Source organism: Pteronotus mesoamericanus, unplaced genomic scaffold, assembly GCF_021234165.1.
Source record: "Pteronotus mesoamericanus isolate MK-2021 breed Mesoamerican mustached bat unplaced genomic scaffold, CSHL_Meso_final contig_94, whole genome shotgun sequence".
NCBI classification, from domain to species: Eukaryota; Metazoa; Chordata; class Mammalia; order Chiroptera; family Mormoopidae; genus Pteronotus; species Pteronotus mesoamericanus.
This window is the reverse complement of record NW_026555285.1, coordinates 4,109,880-4,135,224: the sequence shown is the minus strand read 5'-3', so window position 1 is coordinate 4,135,224 and position 25,345 is coordinate 4,109,880. Positions and strand designations below refer to the sequence as shown.

The 25,345-nt window shown below is 36.3% G+C and overlaps 1 protein-coding gene and 1 pseudogene across 4 annotated transcripts in view; one reads left to right on the top strand and one right to left on the bottom strand.

The window, feature by feature from the left end:
- RB1 (RB transcriptional corepressor 1) overlaps positions 1-25,345 on the top strand; it is a 305,988-nt gene that overhangs the window by 158,288 nt on the left and 122,355 nt on the right. The gene's annotated exons all lie outside the window — the stretch shown is intronic.
- On the bottom strand, positions 947-25,316 carry LOC129080995 (eukaryotic translation initiation factor 2 subunit 1-like; annotated as a pseudogene).

The following is a 25,345-nucleotide window of genomic DNA, read 5'->3' as shown; positions in this document are numbered from 1 at the left end:
GAAGTTAAAGAGAATGGACACAATTTGAAATTGTTCTTAAGTTCTAAGTACCGCAATACATTGGTTTTGCTTTAAAATATCAGTTATCTTAGAAAAAGGAGTGTTTTTAGTTACCCATATATTTACCATTCAAGTGTTCTTCATTCCTTGTGTAGATCCAGATTTCCATCTGATATGTATTATTTTCTTTCTGTCTGAAGAACTTTTTTTTTTAACATTTCTTGTGTGCAGGTCTATGTGATAAATTTTTTCAGCTACTTAATTTCTAAAATAAATCTTGACATCATTTTTGGTTTTGAAAGATATTTTGCTGAATGTAAAATTTTAAGTTGACTGTTTTTTTTTCCTTTCAGTGCTTAAAAAATATTGCTGCACTGTTTTTCTTTCTTTTCTTCTTAGTATTCCAGCAATTTATTTGTTGTTTGCTTGATAGATTTATATAGAAAGGTTGGGGCTATTTGCCTTGGGTGCCCCTGGTAAATTACATGGAGGCACTGAACTACAAAGGGGTGTCAATCTGGAGACATCAGAAATGGAAAACCCAATTTTATGACTGTTCTTAGCTTAAAGATCTGTTTCTAGTGAAATTAGGCCACTCCCTTCAAAAATGCTCAATGCGTTGGAGCTACTGTGTGATAATAGCTGACATTTTAGGAGGGCATTTCACTCTTTGGTCTTTTAGAACATCTAAATACTTGGAAATAAAAAATATTCACATGGACAAAACCAAAGGGGAAGGATTGAGGAAGGGAGAGGGGGGAGGGGGCAAGGGAATGTGGTGGGGGGAAGGCAGAGACAAGTGTATTTGAAAAAAAAATTAATTAAAAGTAAAAGAAAAAAATATATTCAGCTTTGAAGTTTTCAATGCTGTAAAGCTTTAAGTCTAGGATTTATAGCCAGGAAGAGTTGTTTTGAGTTCCTTAAACTAGGCTTTGTTTTCCACAAGTTAATCTTCAACTTTGGCTTCCATTTCTGCATTATCATCTCCACCCACTTCTGCATTTCCTCTCTCAAGCCTCTCCAGATGCGTTGCAATTTCAGTTTCATCTGTATCTGTGACCACTTTGGGCTCCATTTGAATAGTGAGGACACCTCTTTTCTTCAGTCTTCTAATGACAGCCATAGCTTGGTTGAGGATAGAGAGACCTTCTGTCCTCTCTAGGGGTGCTGTAGTCATCACATACTGAGGAAGAGCTATTAGATTAATGTTGATGAGCATGGTTTCTGTAGAACAATTCAGACCTTCTCTGGGGGCTTCTTTCATGGCATTGATGCCTTCAAAACCATAACAAGCCACTCCAATATCTCCTCAAATTTTGAGAACCTGTGGGCTCAAACGCCTATCAGTATTGTTAATGAGTACTTCCCATTCATCTTTGTTCAAATCTAAACTATCCAAAATAGGTGGGTCTGAGACTGCATGCTTAAATGCATCGTATCTGGGTCTCTTGTACTCATCATCAGAGACCCAAGCAGTCCTCTGGAACAGGCTTTCCAGTTGCTCATTCTTGGTGTACTCTTAATACCTCAGCAACATGACAAAGAATGCTGTCAACAGTTTGGATTTGGTGAATTTATCTTTACATTTGATTGCTTCTTCTGGATAAGCTCTTCTTTTTGACAAATCAAAGTATCCTTTTTCTTTGTCCACTCTGATGACAACCACACATTCATTCCTGACAATTCAGGTGAGTTTTTACAGAAGGAGTACACCTTCTGGACAATTCACGAAGAAGAATCATGCATTCAATATTGTTGTATTCCAGTAGGCTGACATAAACCCCTATTTCACCAATGGACCTTATATTCACCATCACTACATCTTCTACCTCAGGGAATTTGTGTTGATAAACTCTACAACTTAAACCTAATATTCTGAGGTATATGTGTGAATCCCACTGTGGGTTCCTGGGCTGTGCTCTTTAATTGAATTCAGACTTGATCCACCTGCAGCAGCCACCAATTCTTGCTCCACTGTTTTCTGTTTGCATTTTTTCTGATAAAGTCTGCCTTTTTATTAATTTCTCTGTAGATAATGGGACTTTTCTACCTCTTTTAAGATTTTTCTCTTTATCACTGGTTTAAGGCACTTATGATGTGCCTTGGTTTAGTTTTCTTTATGTATCTTTTGCTTAGAGCTCTGCATGTATATGTGGGCTTACAGGTTTCATCAAATTTGGAAATTTTGGCTATTACTTTCTTAAAATATTTCTGTTGACTCCCCATACCATCCTTCAATTCCAATCGCACATGAATTAGGTCACTTGAAGTTGTCCCATAGCTCACAGATACTGTTTTCTTTTTTTTTTCTCCAGATATTAATTTCTTTGTTTCATATTGGATAGTTTCTATATTTAAATCTTCAAGTACATTAACTTTTTCCTACTAAAATATCTAATCTTATTATCCCATCTATTGTATTTTTAATTTTAGACACTATATTTTATCTCTAGAAGTTTTGAGTCTTTTTTGTTTCTTCCATATATATCTTTAACATGTTTGTGCTTTCCTTTACCATCTTGAACATACAGAATATAGTTAATAATAACTGTTTAAAATCCCTTTCTACTAATTCTAACATCTATGTCTATTTTTTTAATCCTCACCTGAGGATATGTTTATTGATTTTACAGAAAGGAATGGGGAGAGAGAAATAGAGAGGAGAAGCATTGACTGGCTGCCTCCCATACATGCCCCAGCTGGGGGACTGAACCCATAACCTAGGTATGTGCCCTGACTAGGAATCGAACCTGCAACCTTTTGGTGTATGGGCTGATGCTCCAACCAACTGAGCTCCCTGGCCAGGGCCTACTAGCCATGTTCTTTTAGGTTTGTTTCTAATGACTGATATTTCTCCTTTTTAAGCGTCATTTTTTTTATGCCTTTTTGCCTGCTTAATAATTTTTATTGGATGCCAGACATTGTGAATTTTACTTTTTTGGTTTATAGATATCTTCATATTCCTTTCACTATTCTTGAGCTGTGTTTTGGCACACAATTTAGCTACTTGGAAACCATGTGATTCTTTTAAGGCTTTTATTGGTGTTTTTAGAGAAAGCCAAAACAGTCTTTAATCTGTGACTGATTTTTCTCATTATTGAGGAAATGCTTTTCTGAGTAGTGTTCCTGATGTCCCCCATATATTACAAGGTTTTTCCACTCTGGCTGATGGAAATCAGAACTCTTCCTAGCTCTGTGTCAGCTCCTGGAATAGTTCGGCTTCTTCTAATGGTTCTTTCCCTGGCTTTGTGTAGTTTCTTCACATGAATGCACTGATCTGTACTCAGCTGAAGACTTGAGAGTAACCCTCTGCAGGTCCCTGTAGCTCTCTCTTTTTTACCCCTTTCATTTCTATTTAACTCTTATGTCTTTAGTATTCTGTCCACCTAATTTTAGCTGTCTTGGCTACCTTGAATTCTGAACTCAACCAGGGAGACTATGAGGGTCTATTTTGGTTTGTCCCACCTGCATTGTAGCCTGGGGATTCTCCCCAGACATTATGCTGAGGCAATGGTGGGGTTTACCATTTGTTTTCTTTCTCTCAGGGATTACTGTCCTATGCTGCCTATTGTTCAGTGTCTGAAAGCTATTTTCACTTATGTTGCTTGACTTTGTAGTTGTTTAAGACAAATTAGCCTCTGCTCCTTCATCATGGCTGGAAGAGTTATATATAGTACTTAGTGACTCAGTATTTATAAATGTGTGTATACATAAATAATATTTAGGGTATTATTTTTGTTTTCCCATATTAAATGCATTCTCTCTTCTGAATAATGCTGTTTCAGATGGCTACTTACTATATGGAAAGCATAGAAGTATTGGTTAGTAACTATTTTCTTGTATTAAATTTTACTAAGTCGTAAGAAAGTTGAGTCTCCTTTAACTGTTGTCAAATATAGCTGACTTATTCAAATGGATTCTGTCATATTATTTTTCTTCAGTCAGCAAATAATAGTAAGTTTCTTCATTCAGTTACACAAATACTTGGCCAAAGCATTTTATATAGGAAAAGATTAAATATATATGTTTTTTATTATTTTTCGAAATTATAAATGAAGCCCTATTTTATACATCACTACAGTTGTAATGGATAGTTTTTTCTGACAAACTTATGAAAAAATTTTAAGCTTCTTTGTTCTTTTGAAATGTCAAACGTGACAGGAAGTGAACACAAAAGGGAGAAAAGGCTGTGGCTTTGAAAAGCTCTAGAGGATGTCCATTTTATATTTGTGTGGTAGATAATTAACCTCTGGAGCACTTTGCACAAGGGAGTACTTACCATTAGATATTGTTTTAAAAGAATGCTCCATTTTACTAAGAGATATGTCTCAGGAAGGTGAGTGAATTATAAGTTAATAATTAAGCTTTATTTTACACTTTTTAAAAGTATGGGTTAGTGCAGTGAAGTAATATGATGCTACATATTATATTTCTACTACCATGCTTCTACAATGAAAAATATTTTATGTTGGGTTTTTAAAAGCTCCTCAAGAGTTATATAAAACAACCATATATTTTTTACCAGTAAGAGGAAACATTTTAATTTTTAAAATTCTGATTCTTTCTGAAAATATAGCTAAGGCTTTAACTCTTTCACTCTGACCAATGTATTCCTAACTTCTTGCCCTTAAGTCACACAGCTAACTAGTAGCTTCTCAAATAATTTAGGGGGCTTGATTTCACCATTCAGATTTGAAATGATTTTATTTTGTTCTAAATACCACTTTGCTTCCCAATATCTATATTTTTACATTACTTTTTAAGTCATCCAGGATTGAATACTGAACATTTTTTCTGTTTTTTTCTCTACAGTTAAGTATAGAGTCTTGCAATTTAAAAACAAACCAAAACTTTATCATGTCTCTTAGGTTTATTTTATTATTATTTTAAAAGTCTACTTCATTTATATTTCTCTAGAGTAGATCTTTACCTTCTTACATTTGTCCTATTATTATAAGCTCCTGTTTGGCCTCCCAGCTTTGTTACTATGCTCTACTTTATAACTTTATACTTTGGTGCCAAGTTAATCTTCCTAAATGCTTGCTCATGCCATGCTTCTCTTCAAGAACTTATAATGGCTCCCACTTGCCATTCAGAAAAATTTAGCCTCTCTTGTTGTGATTATCTGCCCCTGCCTTACCTTTCCAGCCTTACTTCCCCAAACACTTAACTATAGCCACAAGTTCTTTCATTTGTGGAACAAACCACCTTTATCAGTGAGAGACAGCATGACCTAATGTAGTACATGGAGTCAGAATACCTGGCTTTAGGTCCTAGCTTTTTCATGTACAATGTCTTTTTGTCTCAGTTTCTTGCTTTGTAAATTGAGACAGATCAAAAGATTTGGGCTTTTTTAGCTCAAGTATTTTTATATCCCTACAAAATTATTTAAATGTTAAGAAATATATGCTACTACTGAATGTGAATCCATATTCCTTTGGATTGCTCCTTGGACATACTTGATTCTGTACATCAGATATTTTTAAGGAATTGTACTTGCCCCTGTGAGGTACATAATGATGTGGGAAATAGCCTGTAGCCTCAAAGAAGCTTGGAATCGAGTAGAAAAGTAAATCACTGTGTTACATTATAAAATAAACTGTGAAGGTCAATGGAGGCAGGGATCATATGTAGATGGGAAAAGACTCGTACAAGTGTGGAAATGTAGAAAGATACAGAATTAGTAAAGCCTGGAATGAGGAATGTTAGGGGGAAATTATGGCCCAGCATTGGCAATGTTAGATAGATACTAATTTAAGACTAATTTAGTCTTAAAAAGTATAGAGTCTTTTGATTGTTAAAATGAAAAGCTAGCTTTATTGGTAGATGAGGTAATGTACAAAAGTTAATTTAGCAGATAATTCTATGCACTAATTTTTTTAAAGTGTTTTTTTTTTTTTTTAGGTAAGTGTTCTTGAAATAGAATGCATACTTTATCTTCTTCAACAGAAAATATTTAATTTTACTTTTTGAGTGAGGGATAGCATTATAACCATTATTATATTATTTGTGGACTGGACTCCCATTTGTCTCTGGAGAATATTGTCTGCTATACCTACTGCTTTAGTTTTTTTCTGCCTTTCATCTCTTTTCCTGTGAGTTACTATTCTTCAGTGTTCAGATTTTACTAGTCCACAACACCTGATTTAAATGGGTCTCCTAATGTGATTAAATCAATAATGTACTATTATACATGCCCTTTGTCCTTCTGGGTTTTTGGCACAACAAGCTTGATAAAGTTCTTTTCCAGGCTGACAGATTTTTTTTTTTTAAGCAGTGCTTTTAAACTTTAATGTTTGTAGGAATTGCCTGGAGACTTTGTTAAAATACAGATTTTATCAAGTAGGTCTAGGGGTGGGGCTCAAGAGTCAGCATTTCTAACAAGCTCCCAGATGACTCTGATGATGCCAGCCTGTGGGCCACTCTTTATAGTAGCCAGTTTCTGGGTGACTGTAAAGCACCTACATTATAGGGCTGTCATATAGGACACTGTGTTGGTTCTTTACACTATCTCCTCAAATAGAAGATATAGGAATGATTTCAGTTTTGCGTGTGAAGAAAGAGAAGCTCAGAATGTCTGTAAAGTGTTCCTTTCATTGTACCATATTATTTGTTAAATCATTCACACAGTTTTTATTACCACTATAACATCTAGTAAAACATGTGGGATGGTATAAAAAGCAACAATATAAATAAATAGTAAGTTGATTTTATTCTAAGTGAATAATAATATATGCATTGTTTTATCTTCAGTAGGTTTTGCCTAAGAGCTATCTAGTGATAGGAAAGGGAAGAAGTACCATTTGTTAATCAGCTCCTTTTTGCAGTGCACTAACACTATTGGTATAATGTATTCCTCAAGAAGAAAAGATTAAAAGCAGACTTTGCAAAACAGAGCAAACCATATTTTAAAAGTAGTTTTATGCATATATATTTTATTCATGCAACTCTCAAATGAGATTTTAACATAAGTGATTTTAGAATACATAATAATTTAGGGTTGATGAAATTAGATATATAGGTCATCTTTCAAGGGGGATTGAAGGGAGGGATGAGGATGAGATGAAATGGAAAGCTAGGTCTGTTTCCATAGGCTGAAATGTTTGAACTGATTTTACTCTCAGTTTTTAGTAAAATTCCAAGTATGCCTAATTTCCAGGTATTTAGTAAAGATTCCTGGTATGCCTAAAGCCTTCTATAAAAAGAAAAAATGTAAAGCCCGAGAAGTGAAAACAAAGGAAGGAAGAGCTTAGAAATAAAATTTTTGATAGTGACCTTGTCTACTAGTGAACTGGTTTAGAATTTAGAATATGTACAAACAGTTAAAATAAGGATAGTAACTCAGTTCACAGAAACAATTATCCACTGAAATGTGAATAGATTGTTTTTAAAGGGTCGAAGACTATAAGCTCAATTTTTAAAAATAACTCTGTATCTTAAAAATTGTTAAGGATCAACGAAGCATTAGTAGTTTTCTTTGTGGTTTCTCAGATGTTAAAAAACATACAGAAAACCCAAAGAAATTGAGATAGCTGTTATAAGTTAATGCAAGTCTTGTATTAAATGGTAAATGTGAGGTTCAGTTCTTGATCCAGATCTGTTTATGGTTTTAAACATAAAATATTTTGCCTGTCTAAGCCTTTACTCCAGTTCCTTCTTGTCTTTAACCCCATGTTTGATCCCTCAGTCTATTCTCTAAGCATTTATCTCCTTCTTGAACATTCTGATGCATGAGTAATTGCTAGAGTTCACTGTTGAGAAGTATTCATGTCTTGTTCATTCATGTCTCCCTTCCTCCTCCCACATTGTCCATACTATAAATTTTCCTTGTTCTTGAGTTAGCACAGGAACTAAAGAAATTCAGGGATGGGAAAAAAAAAAACAACCCCAACTCAGAAATCTCTCTTAGTAAGTAGCTCATAGAAACTTGCTTTTGGAAGCAGTATTTCTTTAGAATCTTTCCTAGTCATCATACAGACCTGCATCAAATAGCTCTTGATAATGCATATGATATTTCAGTGTAGAAATCATAATATGTAATATTTTTACATTGTGCTCTTATAGGCACTGTTAAAAGTGTTGGAGTAGAACTCTGTGAAATATATGCTGTTATCACCATTTCACAGATTAAGAAATTGAGACACCAGGAAATTGAGAAAGATTCCCTTCTTCTCAAAGATAAGTTGATGGCAGAGCCAGATTTTTAACTCAAAGGCTATCTTATTCCAGAGACTGCTCTTAACGTCTGTGCTGCCTCTCAGGGTGTTTACTAGTTTACTGTTGGGTATATGCACCGTTGTGATTATTTTCTTAATTCATGCTTTCTCTGTGTTTGTAGCCTTCTCTTTGTGTCACTATACTATAGCAGAAGGAGCCTGGGCTTTAGAGTCACCAGGTCTCATTTAATTTTCACAGAACATTGCTATCTCTCTTTTACAGATAAGGAAAGCTGAAGTTCAGAGGTGTCATATAACTTGTTATGGTGTGATTCTGAGCAAGTTATGTCTCTGTCTCAGGTTTCCATGTCTGTAAAACGGGATTAATAATACTTTACAGAGTTGTTTTGAGGAATAAATGAACATTTATAAGAATGTACACTTTAGAAATATCACAATTGTTAGTTTCCTTCACTTCATCACCTTTCTTCCCCTGTATAGAGATTTCTTAAAAAAACTGAGAATACAGTTAAATGGTATTGGATCTGTTTCTTCTTTTCCTGAGATATCCCATCCCCTGTTTTCTTAAACAGTCCAAGTAAAAAATGGGCAAAGGATCTGAATAGACACTTATCCAAAGAGAACATACAGATAGCCAACAGACATATGAAAAGATGCTCAATGTCACTAATCATTCCAGAAATACAAATTAAAACCACAGTAAGATACCATCTCATAGCTGTCAGAATGGCTATCATCGATAAATTAACAAACAGCAAGTGCTGGCAAGAGTATGAAGAAAGGGGAACCCTTTTGCCCTGTTGGTGGGAATGCAGATTGGTGAGCCACTGTGGAAAGCAGTATGGAGATACCTCAAGAATTAAGAATGGATCTGCCTTTTGACTCAGCGATCCCACTTCTGGGAATATATCTGAAGGAACCCAAAACACTAATTTGAAAGAACGTAAGCACCCCTATGTTCATTGTAGCATTATTTACAATCGCCAAGATATGGGAGCAGCCCAAGTGTCCATCAATAGATGAGTGGGTAAAGCAACTATAGGACACTTACAAAAAATTGAATACTAATTCACCATAAAAAAGAAAATTTTACCTTTTGCAACAGTATGGATGAACCTGGAGAACATTATGCTAAGTGAAATAAACCAGTCAGAGAAAGACAGATACCATATGATTTCACACATATGTAGAATCTAATGAACAAACTGAACTAACAAGCAAAACAGAGACAGACTCGTAGATGGAGAACAGATGACAGATAGTGGAGTGTGGGAAGGTTAAGGAGTGGAGGGATGGAGCAAAAAGGAGAAAGGATTCATGGACATAGATAACAGTGTGGTGATTGTTTGGGGGAGGGAGATATAAGGGGACTGAGTTGTAATGGAAAAAATACAATAAAGATTAAATTTTAAAAAGTGGAAAAAGTTGAGGGAATAAAAGGTGTCACTGAACTCCAGCATTGTTAAATGTGGATAGTGCTCTCTGTTCCACTGTAGTTGGAATTTGTTATATTGCTTTAGTTTTGAGTTATGTCAGTCATTACTGTAGGTCAGTTTTAGTTCATTATTCAAGTGCAGAAAAAAATGAAGTTAGCAACTGTAGAAGAATAGATGGAAAATATCCTCTGTACTTAACATGCAGGAATGGAAGAACTTGTATTCTGGTTCAGAGGATGTTCTACAAGGTCATGATGTTAGAAAATTACCAGAATGTAATCCTAGAATTTACAGTCTCTAAACTTGTAGTCATTTCCTAATTAATAGCAAGGGAGGGCTGTTGAACCTGAATGTGCAAGAAACACAGAGTAGAAGTATGTTATGTCTATTCTAATTAATGTAGTTCCTGAATTTCTGCAGAAGATAAGCTGTTATTTATTAGTGAGTTTAGTAAAATTTTAGAACCACTCTGGGGCAGTTACTCTTAAGTCATCTAAGTTTATTTACCTTTAATTATAAAATAGAACCAACTTTTTGACATTTATATTTTACAAATATTTATGGCTTGTTTTTAAAACTGAACTGTCACAACCTAGTTTTAAAATACACGTAAATGTTGTGTGGTTTTATCAATTTACTTATTGGTTCTTCATATTTTCCACTATTGTCAGAAGTAACCAAATATCAAAAGTATTTTTGGTGCCTTCCTGTAAGTGCTAGATTCAGAACATGATACAGAAATGTAGAATAGGAAACAGCTAAATTGGTTTCTGTTTAAAAAAACATTTTCTATTTTTGCTTGTGTTTTAGTGCTTCTTGCCTTCAGTAAATATAACAGATAATTTCTTTTTAAGATTTTGGTTGTATACTCTTTAAGAATTCTTCAAAGACTAACTTAAAGCTATCTTGCTGTCTTTTGGTTAAGTTCATTTTTTTTTTTTGGAATTTAGTATCTGGTCGATTTTATCTTTACTAAAAATTAGTCAACATTATTATTAATATATGGTCATCTTACTTCACCTTTCCACGTTTTAAGATAATTGTCTAAAATTTTTCCATTTACTTATTAAGTAATACTGGCTTTTATAATTTGTTTTGTTATTTCAGTCTTTTAAGCATTAAAATGAGAAAGGTGGAGGAGTAAAATGACTTACTAATACTAATAATTGAGTATTAAACAAAAATGAACATAATCTAGTGCCAGGCTCTTTAAAATATAAACTGTTTTTGGAAAATTCAAACTTTTACATTATCCCTATAATAGGCATATCGGACACCTTTAATACTATGTACCTTAAGACCAGGATCCTAACTCACAATTTATACAGGGTCTTCTGAAAGTAGACTTTTCTGCAGTTCAGTTTTAAATGAAGAATAAATGGCCTGGGTGGATGGAGATGGGTAAAAATTGCCATGATAGTGCAAAAATGGTATTTCTGACTTTTGTAATTATTTCTTTAGGAACAACTCTGTAATATCTTACAGACAAACTATTTATACATGTCCTTTTGTATTTTTTTAATGTCCACTTTTTTCCTTAAGTAACTAAGATTTTACTGAATTACATGTGTTTCAGTCTAAAGAGGTCTTATGGTCCCATAACACAAGGTATAGCCATTTTTGCTCACCAATTTTGAAACCAGTTATTTTGGTCATCAGCAAAAATTATATATGGGGCATGTAGGCCAAAAGGTATAATCTTTGTTGCAGTGTTTTAAGTAATATTTGCTTTTATTTGAGTAAACTACTGCTTCTGCTTTATCTAGTACTATAAAATCCTTTTCACTGAGAAGCATAAATTATAGTTCCATGTTAATGTTTTACACTCATGTAATTAAATAAACATTCTTTATTTTAAAATAAAGAATTGTAATAATGTGATTCATAGGTTTTTATACCCTAAGAAAATATGAGGTAATAATTTTAATTGGTTAAATAGCTGGAAATTTTTCATTTTTTAAAACTAACTTGAAGGTTATGTTTATAAGAATTTGCTTTGTTTTAATGAAAAAGCCTTACATATATTATTTTTTAAGATCAGTAAAAGGGTTTATGTAGCATAATTTTTTCTTTTTTATTGTTTATTATATTACAGTTAACCCAACTTTTAACCTTTTCCCCCTCCATTCAGCTCACCCCCACCATCCCTCAGTGCACACCCCATTGTCCATGTCCATGGATCATTCATACATGTTCCTTGACTAATCCCTTCCCCTTTCCCTTAATTCCACCATTTCCCACCTTCCTCCTCCCCTCTTACAGCTGTCAGTGTGTTTCATGTTTTCATGTCTCTGGTACTATTTTGCTCATTAGTTTATTTTCTTCATTAGATTGCCATTATAAGCGAGATTATAATGGTGTTTGTGTTTCACCAACTGGCTTATTTCACTTAGCATAATATTCTCTAGTTCCATCCATGTTGTCACAAAAGGTAGGAATTCCTTCCTTTTTTTTTCTCCTGCATAGTATTCCATTGTGTGAATGTACCAGTTTTGTAATCCACTCATCTACACTTGGGCACTTAGGCTGTTTCCAACACTTGGCTGTTGTAAATAGTGCTACTGTGAACACAGGGGTGCATAAATTCCTTTGTATTGGTGTTTCAGAATTCTCATGGTATATCCCAGCAGTGGAATAGCTCGGTCATAAGGCAGTTTCATTTTTTATTTTTTTGAGGAAATTCTATACTGTTCTCCACAGTGGCTGCACCAGTCTGCGTTCCCACCAACAGTGCCCTAGGGTTCCCTTTTCTCCACATCCTCACCAGCACCTAACTGTTTGTTAAGTTTTTAATGATAGCCATTCTGACTGGTGTGAGGTAATGTCTCATTGTAGTTTTACCTTGCATCTCTCTGGTGATTAGTGATCTTGAGCACTTTTTCATGTATTTGTGGGCCGATCAGCATGCCCTCTTGTAGAAGTGTCTATTCAGATCCTTTGCCCATTTTTAATTCGATTGTTTTTCTTCCTGGTATTGAGTCATATGAGTTCTTTCTATATTTTGGAGATTAAACCTTTGTCCGAGGTACTGTTGGCAAATATGTTCTCCCATATTCGGTTCCTTTTATTTTGATAATGGTTTCTTTAGCCTGCAGAAGCTTTTTAATTTCATGTAGTCCCATGTGTTTATTTTATTACTTAATTTTCCTTGCCCTATGAGATATATCAGCAATAATATTGCTACATGGGATATCTAAAATTTTACTGCCCATGTTTCCTCTAGGACTTTTATAGTATTATGACTGATATTTAAGTCTTTTATCCATTTGGAGTTATTTTGGTGATGATGTAATTTTGTGGTCTACTTTCTTTTTTTTTTTTTTTGCGTGTACCAGCTCAGTTCTCCAAACACTAATTATTGAAAACACTATTTTTATTCCCTTGTATGCTCACAACCCCTCTATCAAATATTAATTGACCATAGAGACATGGGTTTATTTCTGGGCTCATTCTGTACCATTGATATGTGTGTCTCTTCTTATGCCAGTAACACACTATTCTGATTACAGTTGCCTTGTAGTGTAGTTTTATATCAGGTATTGTGATCTCTCTAACTTTGTTATTCTTTCTCAGGATTGCTGTGGCTATTTGGGGTCTTTGTATTTCCATATAAATTTTTGAAGTATTTGTTATAAATCTGAGAAATATGCCATTGGTGTTTATTTTAGTGTTCTTTTTTCTTTTAATTTTTTTATTGTTCAAATATGTTTGTCTCCATTTTCCCAATACCACATTACCCTGCCCCACCCACCTGCACCTGCCACCCTCAATCCTTCCCCACTTCAGCCTTGTCCATGGGTCCTTTATACATGCCTTGATTTGACTTTCCCTTTCTTTTCCCCGTTACCCCCATTCTTCTTTCCCTCTCATTACTGTTGGTTTGTTTTTCATTTCAATGTTGCTGGTTATATTTTCCTTGCTTCTTTGCTTTGTTGATTAGGTTCCACTTATAGGTGAGGTCATATAGTATTTGTCTTTCACCCCCTGGCTTATTTCACTTATTGTAATGCTCTCCAGTTCCATCCATGCTATTGCAAAGGGCAGTAGCTCTTTTCTTTCTGCTGCATAGTATTCCATTGTGTAAATGTACCTTGATTTTTTGATCCACTCATTTACTGATGGGCACTTAGGTTGCTTCCAGCACTTGGCAATTGTAAGTTGTGCTGCTATGAACACTGAAGTTCAGAGGTTCTTTTGAATTGGTGTTTTGGGATCCTTAGGGTATAATCTCAGCAGTGGAATAGCTTGATCAAAAGGCAGTTCCATTTTTAACTTTCTGAGGAAATTCCAAACTGTCTTCCACAGTGGCTGCACCAGACTGCATTCCCAACATTGTACTAAGGTTCCCTTTTCTCCACAACCTCACCAGCACTTGTTTGTTGATTTGTTCGTGATGGCCATTCTGACCACTGTGAAGTGGTACCTCATTGTGGTTTTAATTTGCACTTCTCTGATGGCTCGTGATGCTGAGCATCCTTTCATATGTCTCTGGAGCGTCTGTATGTCCTCCTTGGAGAAGTGTCCAAAGTCCTTTACCCATTTTTTAATTGGACTGTTTGTCTTCCTGGAGTGGAGCCGTGTGAGGTCTTTACATATTTTGGAGATCAAACCCTTCTCCGAGTATCATTGGCAAATATATTTTCCTATATGTTTGGTTCCCTTTTCATTTTGCTGATGTTTTCTTTAGCTGTGCAGAAGCTTCTTATTTTGATGAAGTCCCATTAGTTTATTCTTTCCTTTATGTCCCTTGCTCTAGGGGACATGTCAGTGAAAATAATGCTGCGTGGAATGTCTGAGTTTCCTGCCTATGTTCTCCTCTAGGACTTTTATGGTGTCATGAGGTATATTTAAGTGTTTAATCCAACTTAAGTTTATTTTTGTGTATGGTGTGAGCTGGTGGTTGAATTTCAATTTTTTGCATGTAGCTGTTCAATTCTCCCAATACCATTTGTTGAAGAGGCTATTTTTACTCCATTTTAAGCTTCTGCTCCCTTTGTCAACTATTAATTGATCATGGAAACATGGGTTTGTTTCTGGGCTCTCTATTCTGTTCAGTTGATCTATGTGTCTGTTCTTAAGCCAGTAGTAGGCTGTTTTGATTATAGTGGCCTTTTTATATAGTTTGATATCAGGTATTGTGATTTTTCTTTCTCAAAATTGCCGTGGCTATTAGGGGTCATTTGTTTTTCCACATGTTTTTGAAATGTTTGTTCAATATCTGTGAAATACATCATTGGTATTTTAATAGGGATTGCGTTGAATCTGTCAATTGCTTTGGGTAGTATGGACAGTTTGATGATGTTAATTCTTCCAATCTATGAACATGGAATATACTTCCATTTATTTCTGTCTTCCTTAATTTCTTTCTTCAGTGTTGTGTAGTTTTCTGCATACACATCTTTTACCTCATTGGTTAAGTTTATCCCAAGTACTTGATTTTTCTTGTTGCTATAGCAAATGGGATTTTTTTCCTGATTTCTGATTCTGATATTTCATTGTTGGTGTACAAAAATGCCTTCAGTTTCTCAATATTGACTTTGTATCCTATTGTTTTGCCAAATTTACTTATGAGGTTGAGTAGTTTTTTGGTGGAGTCTATGGAGTTTCCCATGTACACCATCATGTCATCTGCAAACAATGATAGTTTTATTTCCTCCCTTCCAAGTTGGATGCCTTTTATTTCTTTTTGTTGTCTGATCGCTGTGGCTAAGGATTTCCAATACTATGTTGAGTAGAAGTGGGGAAAGCGGACATCCTTGTCTTGTTCCCAATCTTAGTGGGAAAGCTTTTAGTTTTTGCCCGTTGAGTATGATGTTGGTTCTATGTTTTTCATATTTGTCATTTATTACATTGATGTATGCCCTCTTTATTCCCACTTTACTGAGAGTTTCCATCATAAATGAGTGCTGTACCTTATCAAATGCTTTTTCCACATCTATTGATATGATCATGTGAGTTTTATCTTTCCTTTTGTTGATGTGATGTATTCTGTTTATTGATTTGCGAATACTGAACCATCTTTGCATCCCTGGGAGGAATCCTCCTTGATCATGGTGAATGATTTTTTTAACGTATTGCTGAATGCAGTTTGCCAGTATCTTTTTTATTTTAGCATATATGTTTATCAGCAATATTGGCCTGTAGTTTTCTTTCTTTGTTTTGCTGTATCTGGTTTTAGGATTAGGATGATGCTGGCTTTCTGGAAAGAGTTTGGGAGTCTTCCTTCTTCTTGGGTGTTGATGTATAGTCTGAGGAGGACAGGGGTTAGCTCTTCCTGAAATGTTTTTTAAAATTCTCCTGTGAAACCATCCAGTCCAAGGCTTTTGTGTGCTGGGAGTTTTTTGATTATGCTTCAATTTCACCTGCCGTTATTGGTCTGTTGAGCCTTTCTGCTGCTTCTTCATTCGGTGTTGGAAGGTTATATTTTTCTAGAAATTTGTCCACTTCATCAAGGTTTTCAAATTCCTTGGCATATAATTGTTCACAGTAATTTCTTAAAATCCTTTGCATTGCTGTGGTATCAGTTATTTCTCCTCTTTCATTCCTGATATGATTTATATGGATCCTCTTCCTTTTTCCCTTGCTGAGTCAGTTTAAAGGCTCGTTGATTTTGTTTATCTTTTCAAAGAACCAGCCCCTGGATTTGTTGATTATTTGTTGATCATTGTTCTTTAAGCTTCTATGTCATTCAGTTCTGCTCTAATCTTGATTGTGTCCTTCCTTCTCCTGGCTCTGAGCTTTGTTTTTTGTTGTTCCTCCAGTTCTTGTAGATGTAGGGTGAGGCCGTTCTTTTGAAACATTCTGTCTTTTTTAGATAGGCGTGAATTGCTATGAACTTCCCTCTCTGAACTGCCTTCTCTATGTCCCGTTGGTTTTGAACTGTGTGTATGTACATTTTCGTTTGTTTCCAGAAACTTTTTGATTTCTTCTTTGATGTCATCATCGACCTATTCATTGTTTAATAGTATGCTATTCAGTCTCCATGAGTCTGAATATTTTTGAGTTCTTTCCTTGAGGGTGATTTCTATTTTCAAGCCCTAGTTGTTTGTGAAAATGCTTGTTATGATTTCAATGTTCTCATATTTGTTGAGGCTTGTTTTGTGTCCCATCATGTGGTCTATCTTTAAAAATGTTCCATGTGCATTTGAAATGAAGGCGTATTTTCTTCTTTGGGATAAAATGTTCTATGTATGTTGGTTAAATCCATTTCGTCTAATGTGTCGTTCAGTTCCACAATATTCTTGTTGATGTTTTGTTTGGAAGAGCTATCTATTGTTGTCAGTGGGGTGTTAAAATCCCCTACTGTCAGTGTGCCATTTGTATCCTTCTTGAAGTACTCCAAGAATTTCTTTATATATTGGGTACTCCTATGTTGGGTGTATACAGGATTATAATTTTATGTTTTGATGGAATCTTCCTTTGAGTATTATGAATTGTCCTTCTGGGTCTCTTTTTATGGTCTTTGTTTTGAAATCTATTTTGTCTGGTATAAGTCTTGCTACCACTGCTTTGTTTTCCTATTCATATGCTTGGAATATGTTTTCCATCCCTTTTCTTTCAGTCTGTGTGGATCCTTTGTTTTGAAGTGGGTCTCTTGCAGGCAGCATATGTGTGAGTCATGTTTACTTATCCATCCAGCTATCCTATGTCCATTGATTGGAGCATTTAATCCATTTACATTTAAAGTTACTATTGATGGTTCGTATTCATAATTTCCGTTTGTACCCATGTTCATCTCATTCTCACTCTTTTTCTTCATCTTCTTAAAGCAGTGCCTTTTGCATATCGTGCAGAGATAGTTTGGTGGAGATGTAGTCTTTCAGCCTTCTTTTGTCTCGGAAATGCCTTATTTCACCTTCCATTTTAATTGAGAGCCTTCCTGGGTAGAGCAGTCTTGGTTGCAGGCCTTTGCTTTTTAAGACTTGGAATATTCTTGTCATTCCCTTCTGACTTGTAGTGTTCCTCTTTAGAAGTCAGCTGCTAGCTGTACCGGGGCTCCTTTGTAGGTTCCTACCTGTTTCTCCTTTGCTGCCTTTTATGATTCTATCTTTGTCTTTGGTATTTGGCATTTTAATTATGATGTATTTTGGAGTGGGCCTCATTGGGTTCCTCTTGAATAGGATCCTCTTTGCTTCCTGGACTTGGGTGACTTTTTCTCCCATCAAATTTGGGAAATTTTCAATCATTACTTTTTCAAACAGGTTTTCTATCCCTTGCTCCTCTTCTCCTTTTGGTATCCCTATTATTCAGATATTATTACTACATTTCAGGTTGTCCTGCGTTTCCCTAAATGCCTCTTCATTCTTTTTGAGTCTCTTTGCATTTTCTTGCTCTTTATGGGAGCTTTTTTCTACCTTATCCTCTAGCTCGCTGATTTGATCCTCTGCTTCATCTAGCCTGCTTTTGATTTCTTCTACTGTGTTCTTCAGTTCAGAAATTGTATTCTTCATTTCATCTTTGCTCTTATTGATAGTTTTATGTCTGTTTTCATGCTCATATTATTTTCAGTGAGTTCCTCGTATTTTCCCCGTAGTTTTTGATAATTCTCTCTGAGTTCACTGAGCTCATTGAGCTTCCTTAGAACCATTGTTTTGAACTCAATATCTGATCGTTTACTTACCTCTATTTCATTTATTTCTCTTTCTGGGGATTCCCCCTTTCCCTTTGACTGGGGATTGTTTCTTTGTCTTTCTATTATTTGTGAGATTCTTCTTTTTTACTTCTGCTTCTTAAATTGATCTGTCTTGACTTCTGACTGTGGTGTGAACTTCTATGGCAGAAGACCGCTGTTTTTTATTTCTGGATCTACCTTTGATAATGTCAGCTGTTGATTCCATCTGATATTAGGGAGTCTGTGTGAGACTTTCAGATATCTGCTGTTTGTGGCTGTCTCCTTCAGTTGTTAATCTAGTCACTGTGCACTCAGCTGTCAGGCTTAGGCACCACAGGGTGCGGCAGAGTCCCCCCGGGGGCAGGGTTATTGTGTCCTTTCACACTGCTGCCCCTCAGGGGTAGTAGTCTTCCTGAGCCAGATGGCTTCTGCTGTATGGGGGAGGAATCAGCACCAGGATCCCACTGGCTGCACTCTTAGTTCTTTCTCGAAAGTCTCTGTTCCCAGACTCTCCTCAAGCATCTCTAGACCACTCTGTGCCTCCTTTATCCAGGATACTATTATCTGTTACTGCCACTCTGTTCAGCATTCAGGCTTGCACACCACCTGGCCAGTGCAGAGTCTCCCTGGGGGTGGGACTATTATTTCCTCTCATGCTGCTACTGTTCCGGGGAGTGGTCTGCCTGAGCAAGATGGCTTCTGCTGTGTGGCGGTTGAGTCAGCACCAAGGACCCGGCCAGCTACTCCCTCAGTTCTCTCCCAAAAGCCTCCTTCCCCAGTCTCTCCTCAGGCAGTGGCAGACTACTCTGCCTCTGCCTTTGCTGGAGCTCAGGGTAAGTGGCTGAAATAAAAATTTATTCATTGGCCCTTCAGATAGCTCTTTGTATCTCCAGCCGCCCATCTCTGGCAGAGGACAACCCTGCCGCTTTTCTCCACTGGCTATTTTTTGTGTACTTTTTGGACTCTAGTGCTGTAAGCCAGAAATCCTCGCCTATGGTTCAGGCCCCAGTCTTCTCAGGGGCATCCAGCTGGTCATTTCTATATCCCTCTGGCTTGCTGCCTGTGGGCACCTAGCTGGCCTTCGCAAGTCTCTACCACACTCCTTACCAGTTAGAGTGTGCTAAAGTGGATTCCTCTGTCTGTCCAAGGCTTTAATGCTCCTTTCTTGCTGTTGTTCAGTTGTTTGTTCCAGGTGATTTCTCCACAAATTAGTTGTAATTCCAGATTGGTCCCTGGAGGAGGGCAGTGTGACTCTATCACTTCTCCGCCATTGGTATTTTAATTGGAGTTCCGTCAATCTATAGATTGCTTTGGGTAATATTGACATTTTAATGATATTAATTCTTCCAGTCCATGAACTCAGTATATGCTTCCATTCATTTGTATCTTTCACAGTTTCCTTCTTTAGTGTTTTATGGTTTTACAAGGTCAAGTCTTTTACATACTTGGTACTTTATCTTTGTTTTGCTGTAGTAAATGGTATTTTTTTCTTTGTTTCTCTTTCTTATATTTCATTGTTGGTATACAAAAATGGCATCAATTTCTTAATATTGACTTTTTATCTTGCTACTTTGCCGAATTCACTTATTAGGTTGAGTGAATGATAATGGAGACTGTAGGATTTTCTATGTGCACTGTGATATCTATGCGAATAATAACAATTTTACTTTATCCTTTCCAGTTTGGATGCATTTTATTTTTTGTCTAGCTATGGCTACATCTTCCAATACTATGCTGAATAAGAGTGGCAAAAGCAGACACCCTTGTTTTGTTCCTGATCTTAATGGAAATCCTTTTAGTTTTTGCGCATTGTGTATGATGTTGGCAGTGGGTTTTTCATATATGGCCCTTATTATGTTGAGGTATGCTCCCTGTGTTCCCACTTTGCTGAGAGGTTTTATCATAAATTGGTGCTGAATTTTATAAAATTCTTTAGCACCTATTGATATGATAATGTGATTTTTGTCCTTTTTTTTATGTGATATAAAACGTTTATTGATTTGTGAATATTGTACCATCCTTGTATCCTTGGGGTAAATCCCACTTGATTGTTGTGTACCATCATTTTAATGTATTGCTGGATACAGATTGCCAATTTTTTGTTGAGGATTTTAGCATCTATGTTCATCAGAGATATTGTCTTGTAATTTACTTTGTTGTGTCTTTACGTGGTTTTATAGTTAGGTAATACTGGCCTTGTAAAAGGAGTTTGAGTCTTCCCTCTTCTTGCATTTTTTGAAATAGTTTGAGAAGGATAGGTGTTAATTTTTCTTTCAACATTTGGTAAAATTTGCCTGTGATGCCATCTGGTCCAGGGTTTTCATGTCTGGGAACTTTTTGATTATTGCTTCAATTTCACAAGTTGTTATCAGTCTGTGCAGGCTTTCTGCTTCTTCTTCATTCAGTGTTGGCAGATTGCATGTTTCTAGAAATTTATCCATTTCATTCAGGTTTTCCAGCTTCTTGCTGTATAGTTGTTCATGGTAATTTCTTACAATCCTCTGTATTTCTGTGATATTAGTTGTTTCTTCTACTATTTCATTTCTGATATTGTTTTGGGAGGGGTCCTCCAACTTTTTTTTTTTTTTTTTTTAATGAGGCTGGTTAAAGGTTTCTCAGTTTTCTTTATCTTTTCAAAAACCAATTATCTTTTCAAAAACCAATTCCTGGATTCATTGATACTGGATAGTGTTTTTAGTCTCTATATCAGTTAATTCTACTCTGATCTTGATTATTTCCTTCCTTCTGCTCTCTCTGGATTCTTTTTGTTGTTGTTCCTCTAGTTCTTTTTGACATAGCTTTAGGTTGTTTAATTGAGAATTTTCTCTCTTGTTTAGGTAGGCCTGTATTGCTATGAACTTCTCTCTCAGGACTGCTATCTTCATGTCCCTTTGACAGTGCAGTGTTAAAATCCCCTACAATGACTGTATTGCTGTCATTTTCTTTCTTAAATTCCTCCAAGATTTTCCTTATATATTTAGGCGCTCCTATGTTGGGCTCATATAAGTTTACCGAGGTTATATCCTCTCATTGGACTGCTCCCTTAAATACTAGGTAGTAAGCTTCTTTGTCTCTTGTTATGGCCTGTTTTGAACTCTGTTTTGCCTAATAGAAGTATTGCTACCCCAGCCTTTTTTACATGTTCATTTGCGTGGAATATTTTTTTCCATCTCTTCACTTTCAGCTTGTGTAGATCTTTTGTTCTGAGGTGGGTGTCTTGTAGACAGCAAATATGCGAGTCATGTTTTCTAACCTATTCAGCTACCATATTTCTTTTGATTGCAGCATTTAATCCCTTTACATTGAAGGTTATTATTGACAGGTATTTACTCATTTCCATTTTTTACGTTTGTACCAGTATTTGTTTCTCGCTTTCTCACTCTCTTCTTCTTAAAGTAGTCCCTTTTGCATCTTTTGCAGTGCCTGTTTGCTGGAAATGTACTCTTTTGATTTTTTTTGGTCTGGAAGACTTTTTTTTTTTTTGCTTTACATTTTAAATGAGGACCTAGGTAAAATAAGCCAGTCAGAGAAAGACACATACCATATGATTTAACGCATATGTGGAATCTAATGTAAAACTGGACTAAAAAGCAAAAAAGAGACATACTCATAGATAGAAAGCAGTATGAGAGCTGAGTTGGGGGTAGTTAGGGGCTGGAGGGATTGAGCAAAAAGGAAAAAGGACTCATGGACATGGTCAACAGTATGTTGATTATGGTGGCAAGGAGTGTATAAAGGGACTAAATGGTAATGGGAACAAATACAATAGAAAATTTAAAGATAATAATTAAAAAAGAATAAAAATAATGATAGCCTTGTTGGGTAGGGTAGTCTTGGTTGCAGGTTTTTGCTTTTCATTACCTGAAGTATTTTGTGCCAGTCCCTTCTGGCTTGTAGTGTTTCTGTTGAGAAATGAGCTTGATAGCCTTTTCAGAGATCCCTTGTATGTACTACCTGTTTTTCCCTTGCTGCCTTTAAAATTCTCTCTGTCTTTAACTTTTGCCATTTCAATTGTGATGTATCTTCAGGTTGCTTTTTGGGTTCATCTTGATTGGGACCCTATGTGCTTCCTGAACTTGTGTGGGTTTTTCCCTCACCAAGTTATAGAAGTTTTCTTTCATTATTTTTCAAATAACGTTTCTATCCTTTGCTCCTTTTCTTTTCCTTCTGGTATCCCTATGATGCGAATGTTGTTATATTTCATTTTTTCCCAAAGTTCTCTTAAACCATTCTCATTCTTTTTGAGTCATTTTTAATTTTGTTGCTCTGACTGTTTTTCAACCATGTGTTCCAACTCACTGATTCAGTCTGCTGATTCATCTAGCTTGCTTTTAATACCATCTAATGTATTCTTTATTCCAGATATTGTGTTCATTTCCACATGGTTCTTATTCATAGTTTCTATGTCCTTTTTCATGCTGATGTAGTTTCCATACTTCATACTTACTTACATACTTACATACTGCAAGCTGATGTAGCTTTCATAAAGTTCCTTGTAGTTCTCACTGAGTTTCTTGAGCTTCCTTATAACCTTTACTTTGAACTCTATGTCTGATAAATTCTTTGCCCCAATTTAATTTAGATCTTTTTCTGGGGATTCATTCTTTCCTTTTAATTGGGGTTGTTTCTTTTTCTCCTCATTTTAGGTGACTCTTTCTGTCTCATAAAAAAATGATAGCCTTGCTGGATAGAGTAGTCTTGGTTGCAGGTCGTTGCTTTCCATTACTTGAAAAAACTTTCTCCAATAAGTTTCTGCATTTTAGATTGATCTACTTTCACTCCCTGTCTTTGTGGAGTGGCCTTCTGTGGTAGGAGTCCTTTGGGACTCAGTGGTGCGGTCTCTTTGTTCTCTTCAGCTGTATGTTTTAGGGATGGCCTTTATGCATGTTTGTTGTAATTGGGTTTTGATTGTTGTTGGTTCGTTCGTTGGTGGCTTCTCCCCTCTGGCTGGCTGATGGGAAGTCACTCCCCCGCAACCTTGTATGCTGTTGTACAGGTGCTGGCAGAATAAGGCAGAGCAACCCAGAAAACAAACCCACACCAGTAAAATACCCCCCAACCACAACAGCAAAATCAACAACAAATTAACAAATACTAATAAAGTTAGAAAGAGAAATAAAACATTATTAAAAAAATAGGAGATGAGTAAAAGAAAGAAAAATGATTTTGAGAGGGAAGAGGGAGGAGAGATAATAAGTATGGGGTGAGACACAAGGCAAAGAAAGGGATAAAATGAAATTTAAAATGTAAAAAAAAAGGGAAGGAAGAAGGTAAACTAGAGTAAGAAACACGAAGAGTATAATATGAGGTTTGAAATAAAAAAATAGTGAAACAATGGAACAGAATTGAAGAAAAACAGCAAAGCAGCCATATTAACAAGTGAGCAAAGAGTAATAAAGGTGGAAAGAGAATGAGAATATTACAAGAAAGGGTAAAAAGAATATGCAGTATCTATAGGAAAGAAAAATGCTTTTGAGAAGATAGTGGGAGGAGTAGTATTAAGAATGACGAATAGAAACAAGGCATAGAGAGGGAGAAAATAAAATTTCAAAATGAAAATAAGAAAGGGCAAATGGAAGGCAAAATGGAGTTAGGAAGAATAAACTATGATATTTGAAAATAAGAAAATAGCAAACAAATAATTAAATTGAAGAAAAACATCAACAACTGCAATATCAATGACAAACCAGCAAAGATTAATAAAAGTGGAAAGAGAATAAGAATATTATAAGAAAGGGAAAAAGAATATATGATGACTAAAGGAAAGAAAAAGGATTTTTGAGAGGATAGAGGGAAGAGAAATAGTAATATAAGGAATAGAAACAAGGTGTAGAAAGGGAGAAAATAAAATTTGAAATGAGAATAAGGAAGGGAAGTAAGAAGGCAAAATGTAGTAAGGCAAGGGAATGAGATTTGAAATAAAAATAATTTAAGAAAGTTAAATAATAGGATTAAATAGAAGAAAATATATTAAGCTATACGAGAGAAAAAGTAATGAAAATACTGAAAAAGAAAGAGGTGGAATTCATCTCAGCAGAGTTTGGTGTTCGCTTGTCATCTTCTTCTTCTGGATCCAACTCTGGTGATGTCAGATGGTGTCCCTCTCTAACTCTAGGCAGCCTGTTCGAGTCTATGAGTGGTCCATAGTCTGTGGCTGTCTCCTTCAGGCTTGGCTGCATCCTGACTGGTCCTCTCTGCTGTGTCTGTTGCCCTTTTACCAGCACAAGCCCCAGGGATGAGTCATCTAAAGTCTGGCAGCACTGTAGGTACCACTTTATCTGCCTGTAGTGGGGGCTTCTGGTGTGATTTAGAGGGTGGGATCCCTGCACCTCTCCTGAGAGGCACCGTCGAGTCTTCAGGGAAGATTGTGGGTTTGTTCCCCAACTGCTGGGCCATATGTCTTTTGTCTAGATTATTTCTAATACTGTTTAGTTTCTGATGAACTAACTCTTCGTTTCACATCAGGGGCCAATCTCTGTAAGAGGGTCATCTCTTTCCGGGTTGGCACTGATGGCATTTCTCTGTAAGAATCAAGGCTGCATTCCCTTTGCTGTGCCAACTTCTGCACTCTGAGTCCAGCTGGTTTCAGTGAAATAGGGCCCATGGAGCAAACATGTTGTGTGGAGGCTGAGAAAAGTTCAGATAGGCCCCCCTTGCTTTCTCCCTTTCTTTCCCCTTTGGATATGTGCCCAGCAGGGGATTTTAGAGCCTGACTGCTCTGCAGAGCTTCCCAGGTGGGTGGGGTGCTTGCGTCCCTCCAGGAGGGGATGCCGGTGACTGTCTTCCCTTCCCAGAGGCTCTTACTCTGCTGGGTGTATGCGGTCTGCCTGGATGCAAAGAATCTCAGGTTCTCAACCCCTGCCCTTCTATCTCCCAGCCCACTGACCTTGCAGGAGACACAGTCCCGAACTCCCTGTTCTGCATAGCCCCCTGGCCTGCTAGCTGTGCCAGGTGGGGACCAGCAATCCCTTTGCCGTGCCACTTTCTGAAGTCCCCGCCTTTGCAGGATTCAGTGGGATTAAACTGTGCTTTCAATCTGGTCTCTGCTGGCAGAGCAGCTGTGCTCATGAGCCCTGCCCAGCCACCTTTCATCTCTCCTTTTAAAACTTCCCTGTGTGGCA